We start from the raw sequence: 27,248 nt of genomic DNA, 5'->3' as shown, positions 1-27,248 counted from the left end.
TCAAAATTCAATGAAACAATGTTGAAAAAGGAAATGCAACCAATAATTGAAATTTGCTCCACAGACAAACTGGACTTACATGGTATGACACTACACATGAGCCAAAAAGCCACAACAAGACTAAATACCTTAGAAAACTCTATCTCCAACAGAGCTGGTTTCGAGAAAATATTAAAATTATCTTTAAACTGTAGAGTAATGCTTAAACGTAACCTTGATGTGGAGCAAGGACTAGTTAATGGAGTACTTGGTACAGTTGTTGGTTTTCAAACATACCCATGTGATAACAACATTCAGTTTGTCAATATTCTCTTTGACAAACTATCAGAACTTAAAAAGATAGGACGCTCAACATCCCGCTTCCTTCTTTTCAAAGACATTAATGTACGCAGAGAACAATTTTCACTAACTCTAGCATACGCAGTCACTATTCACAAATCACACGGTCTTACCTAGATAAAGCATTGATAGATATTGGTAGCACAGTCTTTAAAGAAGGCATGAGCTATGTAGCGCTAACACGCTTACCTACACTTGATGGACTATTTCTAATCAACTTTGATGTAAGTAAAGTAAATGCTGATATTCCTTGCATTCTAGAATACAATAGACTGTATTCACTCTACACCCCCATCTAAAAACCTATCCTGTTCCGCAAAAAGCAAAACATTGTATAAGAAAACTACTTCAGACTGAAACGATACAGGATCTCGCTGCAATTCCTCCAAAGAAAGTAAAAGAAGCGAACACTTCATCAAGTACCAAAACCAAAGAAGAATCTACTGCTCAAAGTAACTCAACTACTTCTTCAAAGAAGCAACACACACTCCAAACAAATGACTTTGACACAGAACTGTCAGGTCCATTCAAATTTTCAAATACAACTGGTGTAAATTGCTATGCAAATGTAGCAATAAATATTCTATTCCAATTGCTACCAATTATTGACAACATTTACTTACACAGTACAGACCAATTGTGTTTGCAAATGTTAGTCCTTCATAGAAATGCAACCATCAATCCTAACAACACTCACAGTGTTTCTGGAATAAGTCAGGAATTGGACTTCTGTGCTGGAATGGTCAAATTCACTATAAACTCACAAGAAGATCCACAATCATTTCTAATGTACTTACTACAAGTACTGGAAAACAAAAACATACCTATAAATGAAATCTTGCAGATTTCATAAATGTGTAAACATACATTCACTCACTGCAGCATGTGGCACAGGAACAAGTCCCTAATGAACACCATGGCAGATTATGTACTACCTGCAATTCAGATAATCGCTCCACCTTACAAATACAGACACATAGTAAATACCTAATAGTAATAATTTTACTTTACAATGCAGATGGTACCAAAACAACTGCAAGCTGACTGGATTCACACATGGTCAAGTATCACTTGTTAAGAAAACCTTCAAAACAATAGGAATAATCTACCATGCAGGAGCCACAACCAATGCAGGTTACTACACTGCATATATAAAAAAGAAATGTGGATGGTTTGAAAGTAATGATACTACCATTACTCTAAAACAAAGATTACCAGCAAATCTTGTTAACGTTTATTTAATATTCTTAAAAACCAACATTTAATAGCTAATCTGTGCATGAACATTAACAAAACTTCAATTACAAAACTATAAACAGTTAGAATATGCCAACAGGTATCTAACTGCCCCAACATTCTGCAACAAGCAAACCGATAAATAAATAAATACCACTAAAATCAAACAAGAAATATACAGTTAGAATACATCAACAGGTATCTAACTGGCCCAAAAATCTACAACAACTCAATAGATAGATGAATAGCATGAAACTAGAAATAAACAATTAGAATACGCCAACAGGTATCTAACTGCCCCAAAAATCTGCAACAAGCCAACAGATAGAAGATTAGCAAGAAACAAGAAATAAACATTGAAAACAATGAAAAAATATATTGTACCACAACATAAAAAGTTTTTTTAATCAACATGGATTTTTTTTGCACAGACCCAATGATTTAATAAACAAACACGGAAACTGAGCAAATTGCACAATACAATGGTTTGAACTATAGTACTTCTAAAGTACAAAATATGAGGTTAACAAAAATACAGAAATGTCTATCATGCAATGCAATAACTCATTATGAACTACCTACACATATGATCTTTTCTTTTATCACATAGATTGAAAAAGAATGTCTGCTCCAATTACCCTTGTCATGAAAAACCTTCATACAACTACAAAAAGTCAAACAGTAAGTATATAATAAATTGAGTCACAAACACCGCTGCATAACACACCTATTCAAGCAAACATCTAACCATAGACCACAATCCAAAATGTTTACTTCCATGGGTATCTTATACTGCAGTGCTTGTTACGAAACTCTACAATCTTAACTGCATAGCCTAGCCAAAACTTTACATACAGACTCTACAAATGAAACAGTACATAAGCTATTGGGTTTTGGATATTTGATGGGTGTTTGATTCTATGAGTGCATTATGCTGCAGTGGTTGTGACCAGGGCCTAGAGTCTTGGGGGCATGGCCAAAGGCCTCTAGGCCCTGGCCACAACCACTGCAGCATAGCACACCCATGCTACCAAACATTTTCACTGTGGTCTGTGGACTGCTTATAGGGGATATTAATTACAATCAATGCTCTATTAACAACCCAAAACCAACATCATACTAAAGTAAAATAACTAGTAGTGCACCCAGTATTTGGTATGTCTGCGGACAGCCACGGTGACTGTGGACACCGCGAACACATCAAGAGCTCCTGCCACCTAAACAAATACAAAAATGAATGGGTTGAAAACAATCTTGCTATGTATCCTCCTCCCTTCTGTTTCATTCCAAAAAACAGCAATTGCAAGTGTATAGAATCACACTTAGAAGCATCCAAAAAGTTTTATATTTGGAAAGATTTTTTAAATTTCTATTTTATATAATGAACAGCATATTAAAGACAAAACACATAGGCAAACATAATTTGCATTGTCAGAACAAAACGGAAGCAAGATCCTGTACTTGCAGGATGATATAGTTAGACAAACGTTAATGCAGTTGCTTCTGTCGCTACTGCAAGTAGACGACAGGCGTCAGAAAAAGAGTGAACAGATAAACTAAAACAAGTCAATCATACAATTCTCAATACAAACAAACAGTTCACAGTGGTAGTGTTGTGTATTTGGTGAAAAAAGCGTCTACACCAGGTGTTTCAGCCCTATAACAGGGCTGAGTGAGCCATTACTTCATAGGGCCTTCATCAAGACGAAGGGAAACAGTGTGGTCAGGATGTTCAGGAAGTGCTGTGGGGACGAGGGTCTAGCCACAGGTAAAGGTGACGTAGGTAATCTATTAATGGTGGCTGTACCCTCACCGTTAGAAAAGAGGCAGAAGAAAATGTCATCTTGGCCACCAACAACACTGCTTAGTCCCACAGCAGGCAGACAAAGAGATCACTGCATCCATCGGGGTCTGAAGTGGAGCGTCCTCCCTTTCAGCGAGACTGCATCACCTGGGGTCCAGATTCCGACTAACTTTTCACCATGCAATGCTCTCTCCTTTATGGGGCATTTCCCCGCCCTTCGTTATTGCGTTTTGCTCTCGGCCGAAGAGCAGATCACTAGTCGAAGGGACAGAGGGTAGAAAAATCCAGTTAGAAGTTGAAAAACCCAGCACCCCTCTCTCTCGCATTAATTCCCAGATACCTTAGCATGCACCTGCAGTGTGCTCCGACTCCCTTTCTGTACTTGTCCTTCAATGGACAATACAATAACTATTCTCTGCAGTAAGTCTACATGAATAATATTTACGTGACCTTGGCCTGTTCTCACTGCTACTTACTCATTCTGCGAGGCCCGCAGAACCTCAGACTTTCTTACTGTGATGGAAGATGAGTATTCAAAATGGCTGCACATTACCGCCATGTTATTGTGGCTTGCATTTTTCACACTAGCATTACATGCTCTCAGTCCCCCACTTTGTGAGTGCCCATCTTAACCTGTGGATTTCAGCTGGCTCTCTTGTGGTGTATATTAATGGGAACAGCTCCGACTTAGCTGTGTTGGTTTTATAACCTGAATGTTGTGTAAACACTGCAACTTCATCCAATATAGGTTTTATGTTTGTGGACAGGTTTCTAAGGTAGAGGACGGTATCGTCCGCATAAAGTGAGATCACTTGTGGAGGACCAGATATGTGTATACCTCTATGGCCATGGATGCTAGCGGCTCTATGGTTAGAGCAAATAAAATGGGGGAGAGTGGGCAGCTCTGTCGCGTATCCCTTGCCAGTGCAAAGAGGGTTGAATAGTCCCGGTCGGTGTGTACAGTAGCAGTCGGGTTTGTACATAGCAATTTCACACATTTTATAAAACCACTCCCCAATCCAAATCTGCTCAGCACTCCGAATAAGGAATTCCAAGAGATTGAATCAAATGCCTTTTCAGCATCAAGAATGACAGCCGCAGCAGAGGACTCCGGGTCTATTTAAGCCATTGTCCCGAACAGCCTTTGGAAATTTAAGGCGGTTGATCTTCCCGGGATAAAACCTGATTGATCAGGGTGTACAAGGGTGGACATGTGAGGAAGTAGTCTGTTTGCAAGGACTTTTGCACATATTTTCATGTCGGTATTTATCAGAGACAGTGGGCAATATGAGGCCATGTCTGCAGGAGACCTATCTGGCTTCAGGAGTATTGTTATGACAGCTTCAGTGAGGGAGGCTGGGAGTTGGCCAACAGGGCATGATTCTTCCAATAGTTTCAGTAAGCAGGGGGCCAGTGTGTCCTTATAGGTTTTGTAAACTTCAATTCCCATACCGTATGGGCCAGGGGCTTTGCCAGAGGCCAGCGAGGACACCGCCTCAGTAATTTCCTCTAGTATAATCAGAAGATTTAGTAGTTCGGCCGAGTCGTGGTCGAGATTGGGTAAAGGTGTCCCCCTCAAATAGGTCTCCATTTTAATCTTAATTTTTACATGAGAGTTTGCATGCAACTTTTGGTAGTAGTTTTTTAATGTCTAGTTTATCTCATTTGTATTGATGATGTACGTGCCATCAGGGCCATTAATGCCCATGATGTGCAGTTTGTCCCATTCTCCCCTGACTATCCTCGCCAGGAGACGCCCTGGCCTGTCATCCTCACAATATTTACGGGCATTGACCAATTTGGTTGTGAATTTGACCTCACGGTGTGCTAATTCCTGAAATTTTAAGAGGTTGCCCTTGAATAGCCCCAGGAGTGCTTTGTCCCCAGTGCCCCTGTACTCATTCTCAAGTTTCTTAAGGAACTCTTCCACTTCCCCCAGTTTCCTCCTTGTACTTTTGAGGATGCCAGATGTTGAGGCAATCATCATTCCCCGGAAACCATATTTTAAATGCTTTCCATACACTGTTTACCCAATTACAACTTTTACAATTGCCATCTACTCATGGATCATATGGTCCCAATCAAGCCGCTAAAATCTCATTATGCTCTTTAAAATCAACTCGATCAACATCCCTGCTGCCCCCTCCCGCACCATCCGCCCCAACTTGATGATGTATGCCCAATTGAACATTGGATTCTCCCAGAGGCACTATGTTGGCTGCAATGCCCCCCTAATGGAGCTCTGGTGTACCCACCTGACTATTCTTCACGACATTTTGCGTGCCTATAATTATATCCTCTATTCAAACATTTCTAACACTACCGGAACAGGTTCAATTATTAACATTTCCTCCATTTTCACTCTCTCTCCATGGATTATTGTGTTGCCTTTGCGGGATCGTTGGTGTGGCAGGTATAGAGGCCTCGACATAATTAAGTGCATCCGCAGGGGATTCAAAAAATTGAGCCCTGTCCCCATACTGTATTCTTAGTTTTGCGGGGAAAATCAAGGCGTATGGTACTTTATGTGCCCGCAGGAATCTCTTTACAGGGTAGTATAACTTCCTCTGGGCTTGTACACCTCCTGCCAAATCCGGGTAAATGTGGATGTTTGTTGACTCAAACCGCAGTGGACCAAGTTCTCAGTATACCTTCAGGATAGTGACCCGGTCCCTTTAGTTCAGTAATCTGGCTATTATAGTGCATGGAGGTGCTCCCGGATGAGGCGGTGGACTGACTCGCGTTTCAACCTCGTTTATTTGCCCACTTTCTTTCTCCAATTTCGCCTTGAGGGAGCCCATCGTTATTGCAATATCGTCCAACTTCACATTTATTACCATGAATCTACTCTGCAGTGTTTGGAGGAGATGGTCCTCCCATGTGTTGCATTCCGCTGGCTCGTCTCAACTGGCATCGGTTTTATTAGGCGTTTCAGGGCATTGGGGCCTGGGGCCCATGAAGGAGTCCATTGGGCCTTTGTTTTTATTGACACCTTTCATCATAATGTTGGAGGATGTTGCGGTACAATTATCAGTTTGTCGCTGTCTGTTCCGATTCCAATTCCGATTGAGGTTCAGCTAGCTCACAGGTCCAGACACACTGTTGAAGGTTTATGTGGAGGATTACCTGGGGTACTGGTAAGCACTTGGCTGTGTTTGACGTGGGTGCTCCAGCTTGCAAGTAGATGTTATGCAATCGGCACTGCTCCAAGGGTTATTGCAATTAGATATGTTTGAGGTGCCACCTAGGAGCTGGGTGTAATAATCACAGTCAACGTGTGCTAATATAGGATGGATGATACTTCCAGGTTTTTCTCCGCGGCGAGCCTCACACATCAGTGGGGCTGCCTGGGCTCTCCATGCACCCGGACAGCAGTAGCTTACCTTGACCCAAGCTCTGCAACGGATGTTTGCGCCGTTCCAGGCGGTGTCACAATATGTTTGTGCTGCACAGCGGCGGGAATGAGGAGGTCCGAGTCTTTGTTATCACTGGGGTAGCAGACGTGTACAAATCAGGGTGACAGTCCATACAGCATGCCTACTGCCTTGCCACAAGGTGTTCCCTTCCAACTAGCGGATTCAGCGTGATTCCCCTTTGTTTTCCAGAACCGATTGGGTCCAGACGAGCACCAGCCATTCCCTCTGACGCTGCACTCTCAAGCCAGCTCCTCGTCGGCCAGCTCCAATCCCAGCCACCAGTATATCAATCACTTTTCCAGGATATGTGGGCCGTTGCCTCAGCCGTCCGGTGGGCTGATTGATTTCAAGCCTTGGGCAAGCTACTTGCCTACTTTCTCGATGTATTATGGGGTTACAGCACACTAGTACACTGGGCTCCCAGTTGCTCTGCTCTGATCGAGCCCCGCAACTTCCTGTCTAAGAACCTCGAAGTCACTGGGTTGCCGCACAGCATGTTGTTGGTCTATTTATATGCGAATGCACATTTACATGTGGTGCTCACCGGCCCTCAAGCAACAACCATCCACGGGGCTTGCGCATAACAATCGCGGTGTGGTCTCTGTTGTACTGGTTCCCTTGGGCACTGGATTGCCAGTTCCTGCCTCGCCCAGGATAGATTATTCATTGTTTATTTACTTTCATCCCTTATGAAGTGTTGCAGGTGCTGGCAGGCTGTTCCGCCGTTCACCCTTTGGGTTCCCGCCTCCGGTGTCATTCCAGTATCGCCTCACCCTTCTCTGCAGGGAATGCCTCCCGTCTGCACTTACCGTACCGGTGTAATTTAGCGCGGTCTGGACCGCACTCACTCTAGGCTCCTCCAAGGGCAGAAGCAGATTCTGATTATTGGCGGATCTCGAGCGGGTCTCAGTGTCCTCCTCTGTCTGATGACCTCAAGCCCGTTTCTCTCACCGCAGAAGTAGTCTTCTCATTGGGGGAGACCCATGTCTCACGATCTGCAGAGCACTTCCCACGGAGCACGAACAGTAGTCAAGTTGAGGAAATGAGTACCTCCATAAGCATTGGTCTTCCAGGTCCACCCACACGTGGCCGCAGGCTGCAAGTCTTACTTTGCCGGACACGGCAGCGGCTCAGCCCACGCACTCCAGGGTCAGATTCCTGATGGCCTATTCCCCACACCGGGATGGAGCCCAAGCTTACTTTTTGGGCAGTCTGTGAAAAGGATGGTTATCTTTTTGTTCCGGCAGGTTTTAGCATTGGGTTAGGCATTTATGGGGATTCATTGTTACAGGATCGTAGGTGAGCACGGAGCTATGCAGTCAGGCGGCCATTTCCAGCGGCTGCTCAACAGGGCCTCTTCTCCTGCACATTTTCTACTTTTTTCCCTTGTGGGTAAATGTTTTTGGCCTTCATCACTGTTTCTCTGCATTTCCCTGCATTTTCTGCATTTTTTTCCTGCTTTGTGAATGTATTTGACCTCTATCACTGTTCTTGCATTTCTCTTGAATTCTCTGCTTTTCTCCTCTAGGCAAATGTTCCTGGGTGTGCTTGTCGGGGCTTGCTGTGTCCACTAGGCCTTTCTCCTTTTCTCTAGTTTCCCTCTTACTCTGTGATCACTACTGTTGCCCTCCAGGCCTTTTTCCTCTGTAGGTTGAGCTGAGCCTGGTCGGCTCCCACCATGGTTTCCACTCACTGCTTGTTGCTGCCCTTGTTTACTTGTCTCTGTCTGCGCTCTGTTGGTGCCCGTTGTTCCCTCTCTATACCCCCATTTTCTCCCACATCCCCTCCTTGTGCACCCTGTGTGGCATAGCTCTGTGCAGTGTTTCCTTCTCTTATCCCCCTTTCGCCTGCCATTTCTCCTTCCTCTTTCACACCAACTATGGGGCTCTCAATTCCCCCCATCTTCTCTAATTGCTTTTCTATCTCCTATCCTACTCTTCTCACTAAGACTGTAAGGAAGAAACTCAAGAAGGACACCCTGGTCTCCAATCCTGGTCTCCCATCGTTGATACCTATGTCAGTGCTTCCTCTAGACAGACTCTCAACAATATCCAATTTGTTGTTTCTTTTCCCGACCTATGGACCCTTCATATGGTCACACGTCTCTCTCTCTCCTTCCTCCTCTTCTCCCATTAATGGTGGGAGCCGGTAAGAGGTCCTCTTGGCCTCCTTCCAGTCCTCCAGAGTCATCATTAATATCTATCTAAATGGCACCGTCATGTGGTCCAGGGCCCTCAGCCCAATCTCCTACTACTTTATAGGTGCCTCCCTTCGCCTCACCAACTTCCTTCCATCTCCTGCTACTCCTTCTACTGCTTCTCTGGCTCCTCTGCCACCTCCTGCTTCTACTGTTTCAGCTCCTATGCCAACTACCACATCTCTGGCTCCTCGGCCACCTCCAAGCTCCACTTCTCTGGCTCCCTTGCCATCCACTACCTCTCTGGCTCCTCTGCAGCCTCCACCTTCAACCTCTCTGGCTCTTCTTTCACTTCAAATGGGTACTCCTCTCCCGTATACCCCACCCTGGATGTCTTTCAAAAGTGGCAACCTGCTCCACGTGGCTGCTCTCAACTCTCGCTCTGCTTTCAAACACTCTTCTGACATCTGCCAACTCCTTGAACTCCTGGACCTGGATGTCCTCGCTCTTACCGAGACATGGTTCAAGGCCAGCTCTGTCACAAGTTTTGACACTCTCCTACCTGAGGGCTACAATATCCTCTCCGACCCAGGCTCAACGGGCCAGAAGGTGGAGTGGCTCTGATCTCTCCTGAGTGGAACCCAGCTTCCATCATCCACACTCAGACCTATTCCTCCTTTGAATGCCTGTTATTCAGGCTCTCTATCTCTCATGGCCTCTCTCTGACCTTGGCCACCATCTACAGGTCACCTGGCCAGGTCACCCTCTTCCTCTCAGAATGGATGACCTCACTTCCTCTCTCCTTTCCTCTATCTCCCAGCTTCTCCTCCTTGGGGATATCAACATCCACCTGGATTCCCCCAAACTCCTCTGGGCTTTTTTCGCAGCCTATGCAACTCTATTTTCCTCTCCATTCTACCCTCTGGTCTGACTCAATCTGCCGGACACACCTTGGATGTTCTCATCTCTTCAGACACCCCCCTCTCTAATCCTCTCACTACTCCTCTCTCCTGGACTGACCACTTTCTTCTTCTTTCGCACTTGAAGCTTCCTGTCCCCTTGGCAAAGGCCCTCCCAGCACTGCCACCTTCCTTCGCGGTCATTCAGCCTATGAAGCGAGTGTGAGTGGGCACCTTGCCTCCACTTTCGCTCCCCCAACCACTCCGGCGGCTGACTCCCATCCTGATACAGCCCTTTCCAACCTTCACCTTTTCATCTCTAACACTCTGGCCCCTGTCATGATAATTCGTCTGAAGACTGCCACGAAGTGCAACTCTTGGTATGACTCCGATCCGACCGCTCTGAAATGCAAATGCAGAGTAGCTGAGCGGAAGTGGGGAGTTCGAGTGCAGCCTCTGACAAACTGGCCTGCCGCCTGCTCCAAAGGCAATACAGACTCTCCATCTTCTATAAGAAGAGGGTCCATATTCAAGCCCGCATCTCTGCGGCCTCTAACAACACAGTCGAACTTTTCGAAATCTGCAAGGAGCTGGCCAATCCTACTGCAGTATCTACTTCTTCTATACCTGCCCAGGCCCTCTGCATGGCTCTGGATTCTCATTGCACAACTTACACCCAGGACATCCTGTCCACACTCTTCTCCTCTCTCTCCCTCTACCGATCTCAGGCCCTCCTTGGCTGCCCCCCTTCCTCTCCTTCTCTCCCCGCTCTCTCCTGTAACACCAGACAAGTCCAATCTATGAAAGTCTCATCCAAGCAGGTGACCCTCTGCTGCCCCAGAACCATTAAGGACAATATTGGTTCTGTTGCTCCAACCCTGGTCGATTTCTGTAAATCACAGGCGATTTCTGTAATCACACCCTTGGCACTGGATCTTTCCACTCTCTTCTCAAGCACTCCCTTGTGCATCCCTACTAAAAAAGCCTTCTGCCAACCCCTCCATTCCAGCAAACTATTGCCCGATCTCTAAACCTCCTTTCCTGGGCAAACTCTGTGGCTCTTCAATATCTATCTGGGCTCTTTGGCCCTCCTGATCACTTTCAGTGTTATGCGGATGACACACAGCTCTCTTTCAGGCTCCCCTCGGCCTCCTCCTCTTCCTCGCTCATCCCTGACTGTCTATCAGCTATTCAGGCATGTTGCACCTCTAATGATATCTGCCTTTATGCCAGTAAGACTGAGATGCTTCTAATTTGGACACCTGCTCCTGCTTTTCCTCGCTCACTTTGGCCGCCCTCGTTGGCCATCTGCCCTTGCCCTCTTGTGAGGCAAAAAACCTAGGGGTCATCTTCGACTCCACTCGCTCCGTCTCTGCGCACATCACAGACCTTGCCCATTTGCAGCTGCACCTCCATCGAGGTATCCTCCCTTGTTTCACCTTCCCCCAAAATCTCACTGTCTCCAGAGCCCTGGTTCTCTTTAGGCTGGACTACTTCAACAGCTTCTTTCTCAATCTTCCTAACTCTACTCTTCGCCCTCTTGATCTCATCCAGAACAGAACCGCAAGACTTATCTTTGGTCTCCAGCCCAGGGACTGCATCTCTCCGGTCCTGAAATCCATCCATTGGCTCCCAGTGGTTGCAAGGATCAAGTTTAAGACCCTTTGCATTGTCCACAAGGCTTTCTTGGGCCATGCTCCTCTCTACCTTCAACTCTCTCTTCCGAAATACCTTCCTCTTGGAGCCCTCAGCTCATCTACTTCTAATTCTCTTCGGGTGAGTCGCTTCTACAAGCAGAAAATGGGGGTAGAACTCTCTCCTCTACAGGTACCTCCCTCTGGAATGGCCTCCCTGCCTCTCTACACCATGAGCCGGATCTCCTTAAGTTCCAGAAGCTACTTAAGACCTTCCTTTTCTCCTCTTCTTTCTTGCTCCCTCTCACCTGCTAACCTTTCCTTGCTCCTACTCTCTCTACTGATTGGCTGCTAGGTGTCCTTTTAGTCGTACAGGACACCAGGCCCCCGTAACCAATCCCCCTCCACGCATAGCCCACCTTGGACTGCCGCCTGGCTAACCTTGCACTAGCGGGCTGGCATTGCCCCCTGTAGTCTCTGCCTTCCTTGCACTTAACTCAGGGCCCTGCTGCTCTGGGTGCACTTCTCCCTGTACCCTCTCCCGCCCTTCTTGTTGCGCACTTGCACAATCTAAATGACACTAGGCCGAGTAAGAATGTTTGTCTTGTCCTCCCTTTGTTCCCCTTTCTTGCCTGGTTGCGCCTTGAAACCCTTGTGTACGGGCGCATAATAAATAACAAATCAAATCAAATCAAATAAATTACCAGCGGTTTGAGATTAGTTTGAAACCTTCCAGCCATTACCTCTTTGCTTTGCTTTGTTACCCTGAGGAAGGCGGCGGCCTGAAGGGCTACAGCTATTGCAGCTTGTAACATGCCTGCAAAGCGCACATTTAAAGCCACGTGTAAAAGGAATATATTGCCATGTCATAAGGCTGCTTACTGCCAACATGGGGGCAGCTGCGGAGGGTCCCCCTGAAGACCGGGGGCCCTTTCAACTGAGAATATTAAAAGGCCCTGATGCTGTTGCTGAAACCAACAACTCCACAAAATGACACAGTATTCACGTACTGTCAATCAGGAAAACAGGTATCCCTTGCGCTCGTCAGCTATAGGAAAAAAGACAAAGGGCGTCATCACGAGTTGGGCTGTAGCCCTTAAATGAGGTGGTAACGGTATTACCACCGCATTTAAGGGCTGGCCCTATCACAAGTTGGGCGCTAAAATGGCTATTTTACCTCCAGCTTTTTTCTGCAAGTGAAAATCGCTGTTTTCGGTGGTATTACAGCCAGCTGTATTAGCCCGCAGTATTAGCACCGAAAATTCCCCATTGGATCCAATGGACCCAATCAGGAATAGGATTTACCGTTAAGGCCCAACCCGTGATCCGGTGGTAATACCACTGGGCCGGTCGGTGCTAGGGCTATTACAGTCGGCGGTATTACAGCCGGGAATACACGCCAACTCGTGATGAGGCTCAAAGTCCAGTTTCTTCCCTTAAGGTATGCTCGCGTACAGAACTGAATAGCCTTGTGATTATTTCATTCAACTCCATTATTACTTAACTGCTTCTTTGATTGCTATCTGCTCAATTCTTAGTGGGTCACGTGACAACCTAACCCTAAGTCACAGATGGCCTTAGGAATTTGAATGAGGCTTCAAAAAGGCTCAAGGATTTTATTGAAAGTCACAACAAAAAAATGTTTGGACTGTTCGGTTCTGAGGGTGTCTATGAACAGGCATATGATTAATTTGAATGTACTAGTTGGAGGAAGGGTTTGGGAGTGGCGCTGGGGCTGTCCCTCTCTAGCTGGTCCCCAGTGGGAGTCCCTCCCTAGGCCAAGCGTCTGTAACCCCAGTTAGTGAAACTGACCGATAATCCCTATTGTCTACTTCCTGGCTCAGACTGGATTTATTCTCTCTAAATACAGGCTGTCTGAACTCTCTCAAGGACTTTCTAAGTTGGCCCTACACTAGCAATGGTTAGTTCTAAAAGGGTGGTGTGGCTGTGTGTCTTGGGGACTCAAGCCACACTCTATCTCTTTACTAGACCGCCCCTTCCCTTACTCTCTAATTCCTGCAAACTCCACCTCCTTCCCTCCTCCCCATGTCTCTATCCTGACATGTGTCAGTACCCATCCGGGCCGGGAAAGCAACATAAGACACCATGCCCTGCTAGAATTCCCCCATATAAGCAGAACTAGCCTTGGCCTGAGCAGGCCCTAATGGTAGAATGTAGTGCTTTTATGTTACTGAACAGGTCATGTGCTATGCTCTTAAAGCAAGAAGCATTTATAATATGCATTATTGTGCTTTGACTAAGCAGGGAAACCCTGAAAGTGCTAGACACCTGAAGTTAACCTGTATTTGCTTTTATTTCCAAAACAACCTCTCAAATGAGATATGTGCTTTTAAGATACATTTTTCATATATCAATATAGTTCTGCATATCATTTTATAATGTGTACAGTGGACCAGCAAGAATAAGCCACTTCATTTGTATTCCTCTTAGAAAGGATTTGAATACCAGCCCTCAAGGGATGTATTATACAGAAGGCCATGGCCTTTACACATGCACATTTTAAGTTGTGGTCTGATAGCACGCCCAGATCACCAGCCACCAGAAGCAAAGAGCTGAAGACTGCTATAAGAGAGAAGTAATTGCTTTGAGGGGCAGCCTGTCCTGGGAGTATTTTTATGGGCACAGATAAAACGTGGCCTTAGATGCGTAAGAAGCTTTTGCTACAGACAAGACGTAGCAAACATTTTGCTTTTGACAGATATTCCACTTAGAATTGAGAATATTTTACCCAATTTAAAGCTGGTGCCCAACTTAAAGCTAATTTTGTTGGGGCGTAACAATTGAATTATTAATACATATCACACCTTAGGGGCAGGACTTCAATGTGTGTGCAACACTAGATATGGATTAGGGACACTAGATCCAGAGGAACTGTCCATCAAGTCACATGTGAGTATATTGATGTGGGGTTTTTCCACTTTGAAGGTATATAATGCCGTGCACACCTTCGAATGCAGGCTGGCTAATCACATGGGACAAAGCAGAGGATGCTATCAGAAGATCCTGTCATGAAGTGACAGGCCCATGCCACAGGGAATGGCTTGCTTGATTTGGAAAGCATACATTGATTACATTCTATTGGAGGGGAATAGCTTGACTTAAATTAGTGCTCTTTCTGGTTATTACATTTCTGAAATAGTTTGCTTTATTTACCATTGTTTATCATTGCATGTTGCTTTTTAGGTTTTTGCAATTTCATGACACATGATAGTTTAATTTATCATTATTTCATTGCAGCATTGCATTTCACTTTGACATTGAAAGGATATGATATATGATTTTGTTCAGTTTAAGATTGGCTACCTATCATTGGCAGGTGTGCTGTTAACTGAAGTTGGCATTGATGTTTTAGCTTTATAAGGAGACATTGTGCTTTCCCCGTGGGGCATGAACAGAACAACTTTGGGGTGTTTTATTAAAAGTGGTTTCTTGCAGTCCCTTCTCATGAATATGATTTAATAGAAATGTGACCTGTACTGTATAAAGGGATTGATCTGATTTAGTGCTGTTTCATCAAAAGAGCGAACTGAGGGATAGTATTTTTTATTTAAAAAATGTATTCATTTACATAACAAAAGTCCTTGCCTTTTCTGACTCAATTTACATTTTGTGCAAATTATGGGCTGATGTATTTTATGCCAGCCATGCCCAATGTATTTTTTTAAATCACTACTAGAGACTAGCGAGGGTAACGGCTTTTGGCCCTGCCCAATGTCAATTTTAGAACGCTACCAGACCACTACATATGGCCTTCGACCCTGGTCAATGGGTTGCCATTGATCTCCCCAATAATACTACATCCCACATAATGGCAATTTGTCTGACATTGTGAATACCTTCTCTTATAATATATATGTGCTCTTTGGATTTGCAACGGGAATGTGCCGAACTAAGCCGGTCCTGAGTTTTCCAATGCATTGAATTTTAGGGGTTTTGTTGCGATACGTTTCTTACCTTAACTAATCCTTATCTAAAGTGTGTTCATTCAATTTCACCGGTTTTGTTATTCCATAGATTTTTTCTGCTCTTCTGGCCCACTGTCCATTGTAAAACACTACCAGAACACTAGCCATGGACAGTGGTCATGGCCTTTGGCGTTGCCCACACTACATTTTAAAATACTTGCAACCCATCGCTCACAGACTGATTTTGACCTGTTTTGACAGTGGTATTGTTATGTATGAAAGTTTGAATGCTTTGAAAACTCTCAATTGTTTTAGGCAATGCGCAGTGAGATTAAATTATTTGCCAAACAACACATACTTTGGTTAAGCAGCGTGCAACAAGCCCCTTGTTTTATGGCTGGTCTCTTGGCGACTGTTGTGATACATCACATGACCCCAACTGACCGCATTTAAGCAGCAAGGAAAAGGGAAAAAGGTGACCAGCTGTGAGAATAACATATGCCTGGGTACTTTTGCCCCCTTAGTGAAAATCAAAGGCTGACACCCATGAATATACACACAGTAAGTGAACATTTATCTTAATGTTAAATATACAAATGTAGTTCAATTGACCCTCCCCTTAGAAAAAAGTGTGCAAGACAAAATAGCATTGGATTTTTAAAAAAAGTCATGAACAGCAGAAAAATAACTTGAGAAAGGAAATGTTCCAATAAATATGCTGGCAAAGTATAAAAGGTGCTCACCTATTAAACCCAGCAATCTGTAGTGAAATATTCCCTGGAAAGCAAAATCCCAATACGAGACAAGTGCTTGTGGTCTTGCGGGTAAGCGTGTGCACTGGGAACAAGGCAACCTGAGTAGAATTCTGGTAGCCAAATACTTGTGCAAGCTTGCCAAACTCAAATAAAACCAAGGGATTGTGTCCACCCTCTGAAAGAAAGTTTCACTGTCCACCCACTTGTGTCCTTTACTTTTCCCTTGAAAAGCAGCCACAATCAGGGGAAAATAACTGCACCAGTATTCAGAATTGCAACCTCTCCTGCAGCATCCTTGGCAAATACTCATAACTTACTTGCCCTCTCATCATTTCTCCTCCTAACCCCCATGTCTGGCTTTCAATAATACTCTGCTTTATAAAGATAACTTGAAAAGTACACATACTGCCTGCCACCCTATAGTTAAGGTGACTGACTTGATCCATAGGAAATGCGAAAAATGTTGACTTGCAAGACGGATTTGGCTGATATTTTCCAAAACAAAAGGTTTGTCACAGGCCCCACCAGACTGAACATTTTGGGAAAGATTTGTTAAGGCATTAAAAGGTTATTAAGAAGGCAACAAAACACTGTTTTCGGCCTACTCCCATTCATTTTTCCATGGAGAAAAAGTCAAAAAGATGTTCAAGCCGAAGCACCAAAATTGCTGGCCTAAATAAGAAACAACTTGGGCATGAAGCATTGACTCGATTTCCGGGTCTGGTTTGGGGTACATCCATCCAGTAGTTTTAAAAATATTAGACTGGGAAGGAGGTGCCACCTGCTTGCAAAAATTGCTACCTCTCCCATGGTGCTTTGCAGCAGAGAGGATGAGAGGCTTTTCAGAAATGAAAAAGCAACATTTTTTCCAAAGATTGTATTGCTAATAACTTTTGACTTGCTGGATGGATTTGGGTGAAATTGTGTTTGTCAAGGGCCCCCCCAAACTGCAAACTTTGGTAACAATATGTTATAAAATGAAAAAGTTATAAAGAAAACAAAACAACACAGTTTTCAGCCCATTCGTTTTCCCATAGAGTAAAAGTGCAGTTTTTGAACAACCGTAGCATGAAAACCGCTGTTTTGGACCAAATAAGAAACAACTTGGGCACAAAGCATTGACAGAATTTCCTTCACAGGTTTGGGGTAAATCCATCCAGTCATTTTTCAAATATTCGACAAAGAAGGGGGTGCTCCCTGCTCATTAAAACCTTTATATTGGCCTTGGTGCTTCGTAGCAGAGAAGCTGAGCGTGGCTAATACCTTTTGACCTGCTGGATCGATTTGGATGACATTTTCCAAACAAAAAGGTTGTCAAAGAACTCCCCCAAAACTGGACATTTTGGGAATACGTTAACAACTGAAAAGGAGGTGAGAGCCCTTTCAGAAATGAAAAGCCACCATTTATCTTTTATTTGAGTGATTCCTGTGATAATACTGGGAGAAGCTGCAAATGAAAGCACTCAAAACGCTATTTGGAGGAGGAAAAAGTATGCCATCAAACTTAATGTAATGAACTCCCACAAGACCATACAGTCTAATAACGTTCTGGACATCAGAAAGATTTTATGTAGTCACTCCTAGGGGAACTCCTATGGGAACACTTAGATGGCCTGGCCGGAGGCGCTAAATAAATAACAATTCCTATAGCAATAGCAATCTCATCAGGGTAGAGGTCGGGAGTGGCAAAGCAAACCCCATGTGAAGTTAGGGATTTGGGGGTGGGTTGGGGAGCCTGTTATGGGTAGAAAATGTTTGATTTATCAGGGGATGACCATAGGAATGTCACAAGGTTACACTGGCAACACTGCAAGATGCGCCAATGTTGAGTGCCTGTGAAGACGTGAAAGACTTTTTAATTCTGAGCAATTTTTCCCGTTATCGTGGGAATCAGTGAACTGCCACTCCACCGCAGGAGTTTCTGTTATTGGAAAATATTATTGTGAAATAAATGCGGAAATAAGGAGTTAGAAAAAAAAGGTTAGCATCTGCAGTGCCTACATCTACTGGGTAGGGGGCAATGAGTGTTTGCTAGCAAATGTATGGTGTGACATGGCCTGTGGCCAAGGCTAGAGGGCCCAAAAGAAAGATATTGGTGCATTACATCCAGAGGCCACAGCCGAAGGTCATATCTAGTGACACCTTCTCGAAACTATGCAACATGTTCGGCCGTGGCCACTGGCCATGGCTGAAGGCCATGGCTAATGGGCCCAGAAGAAAACTCCTGGTACAATACGTACAATATATACAGTGGCCATGGCAAAAGGCCACAGCTAGTGTGCCCTGAGGAAACTAAGCTATAGCAAAATTCTTGAAATTTGTTAAGAGAGAGTTAAGGTGATTAGATTTAATACAACAAAGGTTTGGGATTTTGAAGTGTTATTGGGGGAATACCGGGGGAATCCCGTGGGCATGTGTAATTCAATGCAGCTGTATGTGTAGTTTGTTGCCATTATCAGGGGAATATCGGGAAAATCGTGTGGGAATGGGGAGAGAGTGAAAACAAGTTATTTTACATGTGCAGTCCTCACATCTCCTAGGAAGGGGCAATGGGTCACTGTGCTAAAGGTCATGGTTAGCGTGTCCCAAAGAACCTGAAGAGGAGCAGCTGCATGCATCTGCAGGAAACCCCGCCCTCCTACCTCGCATATGTTGGAAGCCTGAGATTGTGCTGTGTTTGACACCAGCAGTTATGCCAATACTGCAGCATATATTTGAAAGAAGATACCCATTGAGACAACCCTATTGAATGTATCCCCGAAGAGACGACGATCTGAGTGAGGAACTTCCTGAAGGAATATGAGAAAATAAATAATGAAGCCTGCGATGTCATAAGAGAGTATGAACGACATTGCAGGATACTGACTGAAGAGGATGTATGGATCTTACAGAAACTAATGACGGAGTAAAGAATCAAGAGAACTTTTAAATATGAAAAAGAAGATTACACATGCACAAAGTGCTACAGAGAATCAACCGTTCAATAATTGTACAGACGCTGAAAGGCAAGGTAGATTACATCATCATAGAAGCTGGCTATATGTAGTGAATAGAATGCAGGCAAAGCCGCCACTGTATAGAAGCTGGATATCGGTACCATGAATTTTAGTAAGCCAAAACCCATGAAGAAGAAAGGGAAAATTGTGTTGCAGCAAGAAAAATCTGAATAGTGGAGCTGCACAGCGAGGTTGTCTGGCCTGAAGTCAAAACTGAAGCAGTCATGGTCGGCTATCTATTCAGGAAAGGAGTGAACATGCAAAGGATGAATCATCTCTTGTTAAGGTGCAAAGAAAGAACACCAAGAGTGTCAAGTTTTATTCATTTAAGACATTTAAAACCTGCAAAATGGACCAAATCGTGGTGTCCTGTCACGTGAGTCGAGGATGAAAATAGAGTCGAACTTGGAGTCCTAGAACACGATAGTGAGTGCCCACACTCCCATCAGAGACAAGGATACTTTGCAAGGCCAAGTTCAATGACCATCTTCATGGTGGAAGACTTGGGTGATGAGAGATGCTGGGCTAATTGGGTGGGGAGGTAGAGTCGGGCCCACCTCCTTGCACCTGGGTCTCGGTTTATGTGCTGCTAAATTAACCGAATGTTCCAGACATGGCACACGCATGTCAACCAATTGTAGTGGTCCATATAACAAAGGAACTTATAGACCAATGAGAGACCATGTACTTAATGTTTTTTAAGATTACATGTTTTAGAGGTTGGCATGTATTGTCCACCTGACAGTGGGCAGTCAATCACAATCCTAGTTCCTCTATAAAGTGTACTTAGATGTTCCCCTTAAGCCTTTCCCAATCCCCAGTAGGTTTTTCATTATTTGCCACGTAGTATGACATCACCTCTGACGGATTTTGAGTATATAACCATGTTTTTATGAAAAGATTGTTGAGACAAATTGAGCATACGTCCGTTGATGTTCGTTGTAACTCCCTGTTTTAGATAATTGATAATAAAACAGTACTTTGCATCTTCCTGAGTTGGTTCGGTCATTTGGACTCAGAGTTATTCTGTGAACCCATCCATTGCATGCACGTTCCTAATGGGCCCTAAGCTCAAACCTATTGGTGCAACATGTACAGAGGCCACAGTCAAAGTCCATGGCTAGTGGGCCCCAAAGAAACCTGTTGGTGCAACATGTGATGAATCCAGTGAGATCATCACTAGAACCCCAGTATGGACCTCCTCTCCTGTGGCCAGAGAAAGGCATCTGTTACCTACTTAGCCTGAGGGTGGTTTCATGCGGGAGGATCACGGGGGAGGGGAACTTATGCCGGGGGATGATGGGCATCTACTTATCTCACAAGTCCCCTATAATTCCTGAATTGAAAATGGCTTATTGTAAAACAAAAATAAAAAAAACTTAATGTTACACACTCTTCTATGGTCTGCAATTCTATAATGCTACATGTGCTGAGACAAGGAACAGGAGCTAAGAGGCAATAGGGACTCAGAATGATAAATTCTCAAAGGTGCAGGCTAGTTGTTGCCAATTGAAACACCTGTGCATGATATTTAAAATGCAAGATGAGACCTAGATGGGTGTTGAGTTGAAGTTGAAGCAGAGGAAGAAGGTTGAGGAAACGTTAATGGCCGCATGGGAGGCATAGCTGAGGAAGCTACCAATATCCAGGATGCAGAGGCAGCCACGGAGAGAAACCTGCTAACACAAGTCACCCCGAGAGGTGAAAACAAGATGAATTGCAGAGTATGCGCAGCGGGAGGCAACATACTAAGAAGAATCCCAGCTGAGAGAGAGATGTGCTTGCAGAGCAGCGTGTAGGAGACGGGTGAAGCTGTAGAAGATCAACAGAGCTATTGTCACTCCCGGAGACCACTGTGCAACTTACCCGAGGCTTGCAGAGGTGGGAGAGCAAGCAGGCTGAACGCAGAAGCACCACTGCAAAAACTGACAGCTAGCTGGAGACACTGCAGATAACTGGTGAGTTGGGAGAGAGTGAATGCTGACCCGGGGGCGCTCCATGCACGAAAGCTGTCACAAAACTATAATTTTGAATACCGAACCATTGTTAAATCAAAGCAGAACTTATTCAAAGGATATCAACTAGTTAAAGAAAACAAAACTAAGTGACAAAGAAGAAAGTTCCCTCGTAAGGGGTTAGAAGAGGGGAAAGTTTATAATCAGTACTACCCACAGTCAAAAGACGTTGGCTGAACTACCAGTGGGGAAAGCATCTAACCAATACTTCCTACAGCGAAGAGTCTAAGAGTAGTTCATATTAAGACAACCACTGGGGAAAGTTCAAATTCAGCATTACAATCATCCCAAAAATTGAGGGAACCCCTTAATTAAGCAACTGAAACATAAATACCCTTTTGAGAGATGTACTTTTGGGAAGACATATATTTCACCCTATCAACAGTCAAAAAGTTTGTTAAAACATACTGAAAGACTGGTGTGGAGAATACTGGAATCAACACTACCATCAAGTTTGATGTTGAATGTAGGAGTTTTCTTCCTGGCAGGCAAGTATACTGGAAAAGAGCATATAGTGGTTAGTCCTGGCAGGCGAGTGAACCAGGAAAAGAAGATGGTGGTTTGATATCTTTGTGGCAGAAAGATATGTGGAAAGAACTTTTGTTGAATAAAGAGAATGTGTGTAATTTATCATTTGAGACAAAATGCATTGTGCTAGCCTGCCAAAAGTCTTCTATTTGTAGAAGAAGTTTTGAGAAAGGGTGATGTGCTATCTGGACAAGAAGTAGTTTAATTTGAAGAAAGTGTTACATGATAACAGAACAATTGCATTTGGTTCCAAAACCTGTTTTTGGATAGATAGACAATCACCCTTGCAAGATGGGAGCACCTCATATATGGTGTAAGGAATGGGGTTGGCCTGGCAGTGGGGTCTGTTTCTGCTGGACCCCCGACAAGCTCCCACAGCCTCTCGCCAGCGTCTGCTGCACAGCCTGATCTTCTCACTGACGGGATATGAAACTCCCGGGCTCTTCGATGTACGAAGACATTGAGTCCTTCTTCTCTTTCTATTTTATAGGGTGGTCTCCGCCCCAGTGTAATGTCCACAACTGTTGTAAATGACTCCTTGGCACACTCCATACCTCTGGTGAGCCACCTTGTGTTAGTACTTGTTGGCTGTGTAATCTTCCTGTTCCTTGTACTCTTCTTTGTCTCAGTAGAGGTTCCATGGGGTACAGTCAGTAGATTACAATAGTACATGGCTGTGCTATCAAGAGAAGAAGCAGCGGGTGGTGGGGTCTTTCCGGTAACTTTATGTTTGTGCAGGTGGTGACTCAGGTGGTTGTCCTTATGACCAGGAGGGGAATGCCCACCTTTGAGGTCCTCCTGCATATTACCACCCCTAAAGTGACTATTGTGTTGCAGCCTCTCCTTCCTCGCCTTATAGGAAGGGGGTCCCCTCTTGCCTACTGGTGCAACATATACAGTGACCATGGCTGAAGGCCATGGCCAGTGGGCCCTGAAGAAACTATAGTATAACAAAACCCTTGAAATTCAGTGAAGAAACTTTAGTTAGGAGAGAATTAAGGAGATCAGGTATAATGTGAAAAATACATAGCAACAAAACCTTTGAAACTCAGTGAAAAAATGTGTGGTCATATGCTGTGAAAAAGGGGGGTGCATAGTTAAGGTGGACTTGCTTGAAATGTGATTGCTGAATTTCAGGGGTTTTGTTTAGTTAAATCTGATCAGCTGAACTCTCTCTTAACCAAGATTTTTTTCACTGAATATGAATCTATAACACAAGAAAATGATTCAAATTCAGCAAATTCATGAATTGTTGGAAGCAACGCTACCTTAACTCTGAGCGCCCTGTTGCACAGCTTATGAACATACTGATGACATCACGGATTAAATCACTTAGGCGGCAATATGTATAATATCACTAATAAAGGGGATCTCGTCTGAAATTGAAAAATAGCCAAGAGTTTAAAAAGAAATTGTAAAAAATGAAATCAAATAGAGGGTATGGTGCCACATGCAATGTTTCACTTCACTTCATATCTAAGAATAATTATCAGGCACAGTGGTCACTTTACCCCAATATCAGGTCCTTAGGCCACTGGCAACACTGCCAAGCCATGGTCCACACCATGGCTCAGGCCAGACCAAAGCACCAAAAGTAGCCCCCACTTTACATCCACAGCAGGCCCTTAGGCAACTAGCCCGAGGTATGGTGTTTGTTCATCCCCCAGGCCACATCCTCAGCCAGACCCAGTGGCCCCTTTACACCTATTCTGGATCCCTGCGTATATTACAACTATGCTACCATGTGATGCACATACACCTTTAGAATGTTTGTCATGTGTCTTGAAATATACCAAGAGAATGTTTTACTCTAATGATTAGTTTTCTTATATATCTTATATGATGTCATCAGTGATGCTATCTGTGATGTAATCAATGATGTCATCTGTGATCTCATCACTGTGCACTAGTTTCTAATTAGTACTTTGTCGGTGTATTAAGTGATGTCATCAGTGATGACATGGTTAGAGTTAAGATGCCAAGGCTTACAACACATCATGAATTTTAAGTTTTTTTCTTCCAACAAACTGTCACCTTAACGTCACTTCAATTTATTTCACTGAACTTTGAGTTTTTTTTGTGTTTAACTGATTCAACATAACCGTCTCCTAACTAAGGTTTTTTCAGTTAATTTCAAGTGTTTTGGTATGCTGTATATTATACCACCTGTTGCATTAACGTTTTTTTCTTTTCATGTCATCACAGATGTCATACTCAATATCATGCACACATTACTAAGCTACGAACTATGGGATTTTCACCCATTACGGTAACTTGGCCCACCGGCCATGGCCTACCAGATTTTCTCTCAAAATATAATATATTTCAGAGTTAGGATACCTCTTGAGAGAAATAAAGACCGTTATTCTGCTCGTGCACGATATTCTCACAAATACATCACTGATAATCGCTACAAGATGAAAACGCTTTAAAAAATCTTATCCCAAGCCCCCCAACATAATACTGTTTTAACCTCCCCACCTCTAATTTGAAGATAAACTGCCCCGGATCTGTGTTAAAATAATGAACATTTTACTGCGAGTCACCAAAAGTCTACATTCTTTTACTCGAGTTTTGTCAAAGTTAATTGCAAGAAAATGCAGGGGTATCCCGTCAGGTCCCCAACATACCCTCACTTTAATTAATACCCCAACCCAAGCCTCTATTTTTTCAAAGAACTGTGATAAAACTTGTTTTGAAATATTTGAAGCTTTGTGACTCGCAATGTTCGTCCTCGCTCATTTGGTACAATACCATATACCAACTGCAGACGCCCCGATCCTTACTGTCTTCTATATCTTGCCATATTCCTACATATGGTTAAGTTGCGTGAAAGACATTTTGAGAACTTTGACAATTTTTGAGCCATGGAAAAGGTCCACAGAGAGCTCTACTCTTGTTGCACCCTGGTCAATTTTCAAGCATTCTTGTGGGAATTGAGTCCTCAATCTGCCGAGGGCAGTAAAAAACCTGTGACCCATAAGCATGTTTTTGATTCACAGTTTCATGACCGCAAGAGGCTGAAACGGAAACAGATTGTCAGATTAAAAAGAATGGGCCTTGATAAAGACCTTTTGGATAAATACATAAGGGATGTGAATAACTGCCACAGGAATTGGGTACGCTCGCACAGACACCTAATTTACCAACAAGATGGGGAAAAGATTTTGAGGTCGGTATTCCGCAGTAATTCTAGGAATTTTTGGTCATTGGTAGGCTCGTGGGATGGCCAAAAATCTGATAACCAAGAGTCGATCTTGCAGGAGCAGGTGTGGGTCCGGCACTTTACAGAGGTTTATGTTGATTCCGTTACATCAATCCAAAAAACGGATTTGGGAGGTGCATGGGCCTTATCCTTCTCATTTGAGTCTATTGAAAAACAGATTAATAAATCGTCAAGTTCTAGAGCGGTTGGCCCTAATGGCCCTAGTAATAGTATTCTAAAAAGGAATCCCTCCCTATGGGCACGACTTTTGAAACATCTATTCGATAACATTGTATTGACCAAAGAATTTCCGGAATCCTGGAGATCTTCAGTGGTGATCCCCATTTTTAAAAGGGGGGACGGTTTGGCTGCCTCGAATTACCATCCGATATCTCTTTTAGATGCGGACAGCAAAATCTTCGTGGGCTTGATCTTGGCAGAAATGGAGATCTGGGCCAAGTCTAAGGGCATCATCCCTAAGCAACAAACAGGGTTTAGAAAAGGGCTGTCAACCTCCCTCAATGGACTGGTATTGAGTTGTCTCTGTGCTCAGTCGGGAGGGAAAGGTGGGTTGCCCCTTTTTGGAGGCTGGATTGACCTATCCCAGGCATTCGATACCATTAATAGAAATTTGCTTTGGAAAAAATTGAACGCCTGGGGGCCCCTCCTCACTTCCTGTCCATACTCATCGAACTCCATGAGAACACTTCCATGCGAGTTAGATTATCAAGAGCTGGTGCCCTTTCGGACCCAATCAAGATAAAGCGAGGTGTCCGCCAGGGATGCCTGATTGCCCCCTTTCTATTCATTCTTTTTATCTCAGACTTGACCCTATGGTTGCATGATAGGGATCTGGCCTCCCCAAAAGCTGGTGATCTGAAAATTAGTTGGCTTGCATATGCCAATGACGTGGTAGTCTTGGACCACACTCAAGTGGGTCTGCAGCGTCTATTGTCGGCCCTAGCAGACTATGCCAAGTGTAATGACTTAAAGATTAACCTGGAAAAATCTACGATTCTTGTATTTAAACATCCTAAAAAGTTACTAAAGTCATTCACTTGGGTGTTGGAGAACCGGGTTGTAGAGGTTGTACCCGAGATCACATACTTAGGTGCTAGCATTCAATCTTTCCCGACTATGGGTCATGTTGTCGTAACATTAGAATTCAAGGCACTTAATCTGGGAGCACAGATGAAAAAAATTCTTTATAAATTCTGTAAATTCTCTATCCTGCCTATGATTAAGTTTTACATAGGCAGGGTAGTTCCGATTATTGTGTTTGGTTTGGAATTTAATCCCCTATATTTCAATATAGAGTGGGATAAATTGGAGGCCAAACTGTTGAAGAAGCCATTGAATATTAGTTGTCTGAGGTATGAACTGGGCTTGACCTCATTGAGGGGAATTATGGAGTGGAAATGGGTCTCATTGTTGAGGTTAATTTTAGACCCGCCCAAATGCTCATTATATGAAGATGTTGCATTGGCCAGGCAGAGAGGAGGTAATATCTTCCTTACTAACTTGGAGACAAAATGTCAAGAAATACTGGCTGAGTCGGATTGCTCTGTGGAATTTCTTGTCGAGAATCCTATGAAGGTCAAAGTGCACATGCAGCAAGCTGACTGGATTAGGACAATTGAGAAAATGAGGTTGGAAAAACTCTCGGCCTCTCATAAACTGCTAAAAGAAGAGCATATATGCCACATTACTTAAATTGGCCCTCGGATTCAGCCATCAAATCAATTTTTTCCAGATTTAGGTTGAATCTTCTTCGCACGCGGGAAATTCTATCAATAGGAAATAGCGAGGACTACCGGACTGATTTGTGTAACAAATGTTAGGATAATGAATGTCAGTCCCTTTACCATTTACTCTCAATGTGCCAAGATACGTGGGATTTGAGAGTATCTAGATTTCGGGGTTTTGTCCATGATTTGTGGTGGTTGAACATGGATATATTTTGGGAGCAATTGTGTTCCAGAGAGGAGATTGTTTTGACATTTGAGGTAGTTGCAGTTCTTAAAGAATTAGGTTTGGGGGGGGGGATTTGTAAGCCAAACAAGACTCTAGCATTGTTGAATATATGATTGTTGTTCTGAGGATATGTTGGTTTACATTGATGCATTGTGTTTTAACCGGTTTTCCTTGTATTTACATTTTTTGTAGGTCTGTACTGAGGTTTATTTTTTTTATATTTCTTTTAGTTTTATTAATTTTTCTGCATTGTCTTGGTTTAACTGAGTTTTCTTGTTTGTAAAAAAATATTCCTTGCTGTTAAGTGTTAAAAGCCATTATATCGTTTTATTAATTATGTATGATAAATGTATGGCTAATTCACTATAAATAAATAAAAAAATA

The sequence above is a fragment of the Ambystoma mexicanum genome, chromosome 9 (assembly GCF_040938575.1).
Source record: "Ambystoma mexicanum isolate Mex_15411 chromosome 9, UKY_AmexF1_1, whole genome shotgun sequence".
Taxonomy (NCBI): Eukaryota; Metazoa; Chordata; class Amphibia; order Caudata; family Ambystomatidae; genus Ambystoma; species Ambystoma mexicanum.
This window is presented reverse-complemented; position numbering follows the sequence as displayed.